Below are 11,295 nucleotides of genomic sequence, written 5' to 3'. Positions count from 1 at the left end.
ATGAATTCCTTGCAACAGATTTAGAAGGATGCTTAGCATACTTAGATTCAACGGAAACTTGACATTTTGATTTATTGCACTCAAATTTAGGAAAAACATTTAAGTTAATCAGTTTTCGCAAGGTTTTGTTATTAACGTGTCTCAAATGTTCATGCCATAAACATTTAGACTCGAGCAAGTAAGAAGAAACAGAATCTTTATTCATATCAACTGCAATTACATTGAGTTTAAAAAGGCCCTCAGTAAGGTAACCTTTTCCTACATACATCTCATTCTTACTTACTACAACTTTATCAGAAAGAAATACACATTTGAATCTATTCTTAGTCAGAACTGGTATAGAAACTAGGTTCTTTCGCAATTCCGGAACATACGAGACCCTGTTCAAAGTCACCACCTTGCCTGATGTCATCTTTAGGAAGATCTTGCCAGATCCTTCCACCTTCGCAACAACAGAATTTGCCATAAATAACTTCTCGTCTGTAGGTGCTGGAGCATATGATGAAAATAATTCTTTGTTGGCACAAATATGGCATGAGGCACCAAAACCTATCCACCATTCTCTTGGATTTCCAACCAAGTTGCATTCTGAAAGCATTGCACGAAGATCGTCCATCTGTCTTTTGGATTCAGCCAAATTTGCTTGATCCTTCTTCTTGTCCTTCTTGGAACCCCTACATTCAGTAGCCTTATGACCACTTTTGCCACAGTTGAAGCAGCTTCCATTGAATTTCTTCTTAGGAGGATTGCTCTTTGGACCAGATGTTTTCTTTCTTTTCTTTGATTTTGTGGGATCTTCTTCAACAATATTTACTCCAGATATTGCTGAATTACCACGTGACCTCTTTTCTGCGGCCTTGTTGTCCTCTTCGATTCTCAGGCTTACCATGAGATCTTCAACAGTCATCTCCTTGCGTTTATGTTTCAAGTAGTTTTTGAAGTCCTTGCACAATGGAGGTAACTTCTCAATAATTGTAGCCACTTGAAAAGAATCATTCACAACCAATCCTACATTAAAGATTATGTGAGTATTAAGAATAAACTTAATATTTCCAAAATAGGTATTAAATAAATTTATACTTTCAGCAAGGAGATCATGGATTATGATCTGTAATTCTTGAACTTGGGTGACGACGGTCTTACTGTCTATCATCTTATACTCCAAAAACTTTGCCACAATAAACTTCTTCATTCCGGCATCCTCTGTTTTGTACTTCTTTTCTAAAGCATCCCAGAGTTCTTTTGAGGTTTTTATATTACTGTACACATTGTACAGATCATCCTGAAGCCCACTCAGAATATAATTTTTACACAAAAAATTAGAATGTGTCCATGCTTCTGTTACCAAGAATCGTTCTTCAAGTGGAGTTTCATCCGACATAACAGGAACATTCTCTTTAATGAACCTCTGCAGACTCAACATAGTCAGATAGAAGAACATCTTTTGCTGCCATCTCTTGAAGTCGACTACAGAAAACATTGCATGTTTCTCAGCCGGTGCTAGGGCAGCATTTGAACGATTGTGTGCAACCGATGTTGTTGCAGCACTTACTGTTCCAGCATTTACTTGACTTGAATTAGTTATTTTTCTGTCACAAATGGCAGACAATTTAGTATGTGAAGTACTACCAATAAAGACTAAATCCTTACACTGACTATTTCTGATTTAACGATAAAGTTTTTATGTTCTTTTAATCGTTAACCGAATGAATTTTAAAAATTCAAACAGAGTAGAAAACCATAAAGGTTTTAATCTCCAGAAACCTCAAATACGGAAACTATTAAATTTCTTAAGATTGTTATCTCCGGTATTCAGGTTAGGCAAAAATACAGAAATAGAAAAAAGATGAAATTGACAGAATGATTTTTAATTCGAGTCCACAGAAACCACTGTGTTTCCTTAAGAAATTTAATCCCCTCATTGTACCCGAGGTTGCAGATTAATTCCTCCCACGATAAAACGGATTAACCTGTTAAAGAAGTAGCGGTACCTCAAACTTCAATAACTTCAGTGAACACAAGAACAGTAACAAGAGCACACACAGACTCAGTCGATAGACAATTTTATTTATGTAGGAAAATATATGCAGAGAGGAAAATTTTCAGTGTTTGAAAAAACGAAAAAGACCTCTTATTTATAGCCATTTGCAGCAAGGAACGCGTCTGTTCAGAAATATCTGTTCAAACCCATTTTTTCCAGAACATTATGTCCTTTGGGAAAAGTAACGACTTTTCGGAAGGATTACCGTTTGGGAAAAGTAACGACTTTTTGGAAGGATTACCGTTACACGTGAATTTCAAATAAATTCAGTTGCGCCAAATTAATTTTGTTATTCAATTAACATTCTGAATTAACTTATAAGAGAAAGGAAATGATTTAACAAGATTGATTAAATAAATTTTGTCCAAAAATATTATCAATCAATCCGAAGCCGAAGCCGAGGCCGAGGCCGAGCGAGCAACGACGACGGCGCAAGGAGGCACCTTTTTCTTAACCCTTTAAGAACTAAAGAAAGTGTTTCCTAATATAAGGACAACAATTTCCTTTCTTCTACTGATATGGTAAAAATTACCTTTCATTTGCACTTTTGCAACGATCACTTTTCATTTTCCCTCCAAAATTGGTTTCCCCACTTTCATTGGTTCTTCCACTTTCCATTTTCTCTTTTTTATTTCCCATTCACACCTTGCTAAACCCAACAGAAAGGACGAACAAGGGCAATCATGTCATTTTAATATTAATTTTGGGGGTAAATCTATAAATAACGTTTCCATGTGCTATATGTATCTGCTCTCTGCTTCTTCATTGTTTAGTGCAGATTCTTCTATATGCTCCAGCTCTATTTAGTCACTCGCTCCTCTTCGTTAGATCCTTGTCATCGATTTCAATCTATGTTTCGCCTGAAATTTCTTTGGTTATGGTAAGTATTATTTCCCTTCTCCCCTGATTATTTCTCCTAATAATGTGATTAGCTTTTGAAAAAAGATCTATAATGGCAGCAGTTACTTTCATATTTCTTTGGGTTCTTAGGTCTGACTATCATCAGGCCTATCTAATTTTCTCAGCATGTTTGAAAATAGAAATAAATACATATATGACTTTTGATCTTTGATGCACATAATGCATTTTTAGGTGATTTTGATAGTAGCTACCGATCACCATTTTCTTCTTTAGCATTCGAATTTAATGTAATTCAAATTTTAGTCCTTAATTTGTGGATTGCTGACTAATGTGGAAAGAGAGAATAGAAATCCCATGTTGAATTAGGATTGAAACTGATGCATTGTAAAAAAATTTCGGTTACATATAAAAATAAAATAAAAGGAAAAAAAATTGATAAACCATTCAGCCCGCAACAATATCCACAAAGAATACATATATAATCATATAAAAAAATAGACGGAACCACAGGATGGAAACCAAATTATTAGCAAATAAAAAAAAAGGCAGAGGAACAACAGCTCATGTGAAGATTAGATAACCCCCGACCCAATAGTCCAATTTTCAGCTATTAGTTCTCCTAAGTGCATTATGCTTCTCTTTGCTTTCCTGTGCTCATGACCTTTGGTAAGGAATCCCATATAAATGTGAAGCTCAAATCAGCAAACTTTATGAAAGATTAGATACTTCAGGACACTATCAATCTCATCATTAAAATTGTTAACAAATTTTGCCACATATAGTTCCGAATCTCTCCATTATTAAAATTTGACTACCACTTTTGCTGCATATAGTTCATATAAACAACTTTTAGTAGTTCCACATTATATGCGTCCAACATGTTTGATCATATACGTGAAAACTACTAACACAATTTTGCTGCCTTTTTTTACAACAGATTTACCTAAATATTCTATCCCATATCAGTCAGCAACTCAAAAGGTATGTTATTACAAGACAAGGCCAGTCTTTATTGTTTATTTTTTGTGAAAAAATATGTTTCAAATGTATGTGATTTGATCCCACCTGTGTTTCTGTTGGAATCATTTACTGTTGTCTAACTTTCTATGGATTTTCTCCTATTTTTCTGATTAGAATTAGTATAGGTTTGGTTAAAAGTTTTCCATCTTAAGAATGGAAAGAAAATGCCTTCACCAGTACTATCGCGTCTATTTGATTTCTCCTCTCCTATTTTCGGTTAGTTTAAAGTAGATATGACAAAGAATGATTCAGGATTTGAAGTTTATAAATTGCTCTAGCGATGGATTTGATTTACGGTCACACATTTGGTGTGCATTTAATGAAATTGCTGGTAAAAATTATTGCCACAAACTCATATTAATCTTAATAGTTGCTTGTACTCTCCCACGAAAGTGCCACTCATAAAACCTCTTTATATTGTTGTACTTGAAAAGCGCATTATAACAAGTTTTTTTTGTGATCTATTCAAGCTAGGAAGTACATGCAATCTTTTAGCGATTTTTCTTATTTAGATTTTATTTCATGAAAATGGAGATAAGATGGAACTTGGACAGTAGGAAAACCTGAAGATTATCCCTATTTTTTAACGAAAATCACTTCATACATATGAATAAAAGTTGGGTGCTTTGAAATGGTGACGAGTCATTTGCAAATGCATATAATATGTCTAATTTATTTTCCGTATGGTGTCTTAAGTCTATTTTAGTGGTAATAGTGACTGATGGTGAGAATATTGTTTGTTCTACACAGAATTTCGGAGTAGATAGTGTTTTTAGTTCCGGAGAAAAAACCTTTAGTTTATATTTTCTATTGACATCATGTTGCTATTTATGTGTAATTACATAACAAATATGTTTTCTGGAATTTTGTTAGGTATACAATATTACTTTTCGTTGAAATTAACTCGTGGCATGAACTAATTACTTTGATTTTACCAACTCTAAACATGATCAATATTTGCAATCATTATCTTGCTTTAGTGATGGTGCGAGACAACCTGAGGAAGTTATGTTTTTCCGTTCCATTCTTCGAATGATCAAAACTGTCCAACACAATAATAACGACAGAATAGTCCTTGGCAGCAACATAAAGTTGTTTATATGACTGTTGAACTACAAAACGAGCTTCACACGGTCAAAACATGTTGTATTAGATAACTTATCTTTGATTTGTTGTAAAGTAGAATATTATGTCTTAGAAGACAAGATATCATGTAATGATTGTAGGAAGAAATACTCATTAAATCAATTGAAGAAGTTTTCTATGCATACTTCCATCAAAATGTTGTAATACTTATAGGACAAATTACTTAACTACACTCATTTACTTACCTTAATATCCATTTATCCCTACTTATTTAAGAAATTTCAGAAATTCCTTATTTTACCTATGTATCCCGTATGTATCCCGTGCACAACGCTATGTATCCCGCTATGTGGAATGTATCAAACGCTATGTATCCCGTGCACAATGTTATGTATCCCGCATGTATCTCGTGCACAGCGCTATGTATCCCGCTATGTGGAATGTATCAAACCTAATGTATCTCGTGCACAACGCTATGTATCCCGCTATGTAGAATGTATCAAACTAAATAATTTTTAAAATTAGGGAAATGTAACTACAAAACCATTTTTTATTGACACACAAATTTTTAAAACATTTTAAAAATTATCTTAAACACGGTAACTGTTTTTTTTATTTGCATTTTAAAATAAATATTATTATTCAAAAATACAATCTATAATATATATGTTCTATATTTACTGATTAAAAAAATTGAAGTAATAATAATAATAATAAAAATAATAATAATAATAATAATTATAATAATAAAACATCCGACTAAATAGGGTGTTTTATAATAATAATTTTAATTTATAACTAAATTAAATTAATTAATTTAAAATCCGAAAATAAAAATTACAAACGTAAAAGTAGAAAAAAAACTGAACACACGGTGTCATGTTCAATTTTTTTATAAAAAAAAAAGCCTAACTTCCCACGTTTTCTAAAAATAAAATAAATACATATTATGGACAAAATAAAAATTTTACCAAAACTTAATTGAAGAATTATATATATATATATGAGGTGATAGCGACTATGTGTCAGCACAAAAAACATAGCAATTAAGAAAAATAAATATTACAAAATCGTATTTGTAAAAAAACAAAAAAACAAACCTGTAATGGCCCTTATTTATGAAAAGTTTGTGGAATCAATTTAAAATTTAGATAAATGTTGGTAACTTTTAAATTTTGAATTACGTCAAGAAAAGCAGTGATTCCTAAAATATATGGAACTAATTAAAATATAACAATTAATAATTAATTTTTTTTAAAAGTGTCAGTTGTGTGGTTAAAATTTTGAATTTGATTTTAATTTCATTAAAAGATAATATACTTATGATAGTTTTATTAATGAAGTTTTAATAGTGATTAATGACAATTTTAATTTTAATTTTAAATGCTTATAAAACCAAAAAGATAGAAACAGAGTTGGAAACCACCACGGCTCCAACTTCCCCATTTCCTTTTCTCACAGAAATATTTTCCATTTTTAGTTTTGTTGTGATTGGTTGACTAGTATACATGTCCGCGCAATGCGCGGATAATATTGAATTATTATTTCTAGTTGTTTCAGATTGCAATGATTAATCATGTTAAATCATATTATCTTAAAGAAATTGCAACTATTATATCCCACAATTAAATGTACTAACCTTCATTCTTCTGTATCTCTAACTCCAATAATCAAATCTATATGAATAGAGACAATGAATCTGTAACACCTCTCTTTTTGAAAGAACTAGAAAGACTTAAAATTGGAAAGAAACCGTTTTTGGAAATAATCAAATTTCGAAAGTTTGACAAAGTTAAGCTAAGAGTTTTGGGTTGACTACAAACGATCATAACTTCTAGCTCAGGATGTGTTAGGTGTGCTACCAGATACCATAGGAAATATCTTTGAATTATCTTTCCTATGCCACCGAGTTTGCTAAGTTTCAAGTTCGTATGAGGGAGATATGTCCATTCGAAGTTTGGATGACTAGATAAGGAAAGTCAAAATTGGATTTTAGAAGGGTATTATGGACTTTTCACTACCCAATTAATTAAATTCGTTTTTGGTAATTAAGTTGGGGACAAAACTGATTGGATTCAGTTTACGCTTCACAAAAATAAGTTAGGGTTTTGAGAGAAGAGAAAAGAAGAGGAGAAAAGACGAGAAGAGAGGAGAGGATCAAGGCGTTCGTCGAGGTTCTTGCATTTTGTCACAGATTTTCACGATGGGTTTGATCCCTAAGAAGTATGTAAGCTTCAATAGTGTTGGGTTTGTTCACCCACACGCCAATCATGTTATTTTCGGCGAAATTTTATTCTTGAAGTTGAAAGATTAGAGTTCTTGATGAGTTCTTGAGAAGTGTTCTTGAAGTTCATCATAAATCTTGTTGTGTTGGGGTTTTTGATGATTTCATGAGGTTGAAGTGAGTGTTTTGGGGGCTGTATTGAGTAGATTAGAGTGTTCTTATGTTAAGTAATCGAACCCAAGTGATTGCAGAAGACATCGTTCAATTCTAGGCGAGTTAGGGTGAGAAAACGAGCAAGGAAATTCATCGGGTTTTCTGGGTTGAGGACTGGCGCGTCACGTGATAACGTTCAAATATACTTTTTGAAAAGAAATATAAACGATCCTATGCAATATATTTACCTAACTATGAGTCAGGGTCGATCCCACAGAGAATATGGAAGAATATTGTCAATAGCAAATATTTAACTCGATAGTCGTTATATAAAAATGGGGGGATTTAAATTGAAATAAAATAAAAACAATAAAAATATAGCTTTCAACTAAGAATTTATATATATTCAGATTATTAAAAGTAACTAGGAATGTGTTTTCCAAAACCTCACAACGCGGTAATTCTAATAATAATAATCTTTTTCTAGTGTATTACATGCAAAGTGATAAGTTATGTATCTCTAATTTCTTGGTCCGATAACTAGAGAATTTCACCCCGCACCTTGGTCCAGCTATGTGTGTATAATTTACTAACCCTTACCTTTACCTCATATTAGACATCATATCGATGCTTGACTTAGTTATTACTTCACACCAATCGACACTAGACTATTAGATAGTATCACACTAAATCTATGTTAATAATTCTTTTCTTGTGGATTACCTCCTTGGTCCGGCAAGTAGCAACAAGGCGAGTTCTAACGTTGCGCACCGTTAAAAAGACTTCTAGACGAAAGAATTATCAATACATGCTTCAACACTATTCAAGAATAACTTAGTTAATATTCATACTTTGTTAATCGCTTATGGTTCCCACAACCCTAGTTATGAAAATTAACTGCTCATTATCTCAAAAACACAATCAAAATTTATTAAAATCAATATGTTTGTGTTAATCATAAAAAGTTAAGAACAATAGCTAAACTATCTTTTATTAATCACGAATACAAATAAATAATAAAGGACAAGAAAGAATAAACCACAATTCTCCGTCTTCCACAACAGTTCTTCCAAAGTTCCTAAGCTAGAAGAAAATTTATATTGTGTCCTGTATCTTGGTTCTTGACTTTCCCAAATAATTATTTCCCTATGCTATTTATAGATGTAGGAAACCCTAAATAAAATAGTTGAGTCCAAACAAATTAGGAAATAAAAACCCGGAAAGAATTGATTTCTGTAACTTATTTGCTATTTCTTGAATATTTTGTTGCCGCCACCTTCCAAATAATTAGATGACCTTCGATGCTGACACGTGGCAGTCATAGGCCTAATTCAAATTGAATTGGTGTTCATCTTTGCACCCTATATAGAAATATATTATTTTAATAAATTTAATCAATTAAGCTGTCTGCTTGATTTTCTTCTTCAGCCTTCCATCTTTAATTTGTTTTAGCACCAAACTTATTCGTTTCAACACCAATTTAATTCTACAAATAAAATATAATATTTAGCACAATACATAAAATTTATGCTCAAAAAAGACAAATATAAATAATAAATGTGAGAAAATAATGATTAAAAATATGTATTTTTAGCCTCACATCAACACCCCACACTTAAACTTTTGTTCGTCCTCGAGCAAACATTAAAACTCATCCCAAAAAAATCATACTAGCAATGTCATCACTTTGGTTAATACAAACAATTAGGCCATATATTAATTTCAAAACATAAAGTTGACTTCTCAATCATTATACAAAACATCCAAATAAACAACAAACCTCTAACCTCCTAACCTCAAGTAAGGACTTTGAACACATCAAATTTATGCTTGCTCACCTACTCTCATCAAAGAAAGTTAATAAAATCACCTATCTATCATGAAATAAGTGCCCTCACAAGAAGAAATAGTTCACACACTTAAATTAAAAGATTGAATATAAATTAAGGACATAGCATCAAAGAACACTCTCACACTCGCAATGAAAATTCACATGTATGCGCAAAGAACCATATGCTTGCCCATTATGTACATCTCCACTAATTAAGCATTATTGAATAAAATCAAATAGGACTTTAACGGGTTGTAATGTAGGCTAGGGGACGGGTAGGAAAACTATATTATAGTGACTTACACTTCCTTAGGCACTTTGCAATTTTAGACTTCATCACCCATTATTTTCTTCTCTTTATTTTCAGCTATCTCTTCAATAATTATTTCACAAGTAATTCTCATGTTTCACCTGCAGCGGCGCCATTCTTGATAATGTTCAAATATACTTCTTGAGAAGAATATAAACGATCATATGCAATATATTTACCCAACTATGAGTCGGGGTCGATCCCACAGAGAAAATGGAAGAATATTGTNCTACGCTATTTATAGATGTAGGAAACCCTAAATAATGTTCAAATATACTTCTTGAGAAGAATATAAACGATCATATGCAATATATTTACCCAACTATGAGTTGGGGTCGATCCCACAGAGAAAATGGAAGAATATTGTCAATAGCAAATATTTAAATCGATAGTCGTTATATAAAAATGGGGGGATTTAAATTGAAATAAAATAAAAACAATAAAAAGATACCTTTGAACTAAGTATTTATTTATATTCAGATTATTAAAACTAACTAGGAATGTGTTTCCCATAAGCTCATAACACGGTTATTCTAATAATAGTAATCATTTTTTAGTGTATTATATGAAAAGTGATAACTTAGGTATCTCTAGCTCCTTGGTCCGGCAACTTGAGAATTTCACTCCGCACCTTGGTCTGGCTACGTGTGTATAATTTACTAACCCTTACCTTTACCTCATATTAGACATCACATCGATGTTTGTCTTAGTTATTACTTCACACCAATCGATAATAAACTATTAGATAGTATCACACTAAATCTATGTTGATAATTCTTTTCTTGTTGATTACCTCCTTGGTCCAGAAAGTAGCAACAAGACAAGTTCTAACGTTGCGCACTGTTAAAAAGACTTCTAGACGAAAGAATTATCAATGCATGCTTCAACACTATTCAAGAATTCCTTAGTTATTATTCATACTTTGTTAATCGCTTATGGTTCCCACAACCCTAGTTATGAAAGTTAGCTACATATTATCTCAAAAACACCATCAAAATTTATCAAAATAAATATGCTTGTGTTAATCATAAAAAGTTAAGAACAATAGCCAAACTATCTTTTATTAATCACGAATACAAATAAATAATAAAGGAGAAGAAAGAATAAACCACAAGTCTCTGGCCTCCACGGCGGCTCTTCCAAAGTTCCTAAGCTAGAAGAAAATTTATATTGTGTCATGTATCTTGGTTCTTGGCTTCTCCAAATAATGATTAAAAATACATATTTTTAGCCTCACATCAACACCTCACACTTAGAAATAACTTCAAGTACAGTTAGTGCTCAGTACCATAGGCTTGCCCTTATTTTCACTGCTTAGACTCTCCAAACTAGACTCTAAGATCACTATAGGACTTTCTTGGCTTGTAATGTAGGCTCAAGGTTAGGTGTGGTAAATTTGGGTACTTCTTAGTGACTTTCTGCCCTCTTTGACATTACACTAGGCTTTCAACCTCTTTTTTTTTTACATCCTACCGTTTTACCTTCTTTCCCTTGATTTTCTTCAACCATGGACGTGACTTTAGACTTTATATTTATTTTTTCTTTCAAATTTTTCTTGCATTTTATTCTCTTTTTTTTAGCTTTCAACAAGTCACATCCTTTCCTCTTTTCTTAAACATCAAACTCTTTTTATACCCATTTTTAAAAGAAAGTTTTCCTTCATAACCCCCCCCCCCCCCCCCCCCCCCTTTTTTTTATGTCACATTCTTTCAAAGAAGGCTTTTAAACACTTTGTAGCTATCATTGATTACCTTTTCACTCAACCATCC

At 32.3% G+C, this 11,295-nt stretch overlaps 1 protein-coding gene across 1 annotated transcript in view; it reads left to right on the top strand.

Moving 5' to 3' along the window:
• Positions 1 to 4,508: 4,508 nt before the first annotated feature.
• LOC125857072 (ATP-citrate synthase alpha chain protein 2) overlaps positions 4,509 to 11,295 on the top strand; it is a 1,178,350-nt gene continuing 1,171,563 nt past the window's right edge. Inside the window, exon 1 of the mRNA XM_049536743.1 lies at positions 4,509 to 4,512. The gene's annotated coding sequence lies outside the window, so the exon portion shown is untranslated. The remainder of the gene's footprint in view (positions 4,513 to 11,295) is intronic.

The sequence above is a fragment of the Solanum stenotomum genome, chromosome 2 (genome assembly GCF_019186545.1).
Source record: "Solanum stenotomum isolate F172 chromosome 2, ASM1918654v1, whole genome shotgun sequence".
Lineage (NCBI taxonomy): Eukaryota > Viridiplantae > Streptophyta > Magnoliopsida > Solanales > Solanaceae > Solanum > Solanum stenotomum.
Note: the sequence above shows the minus strand (reverse complement) of the source record. Positions and strands in the feature narration are given on the sequence as shown.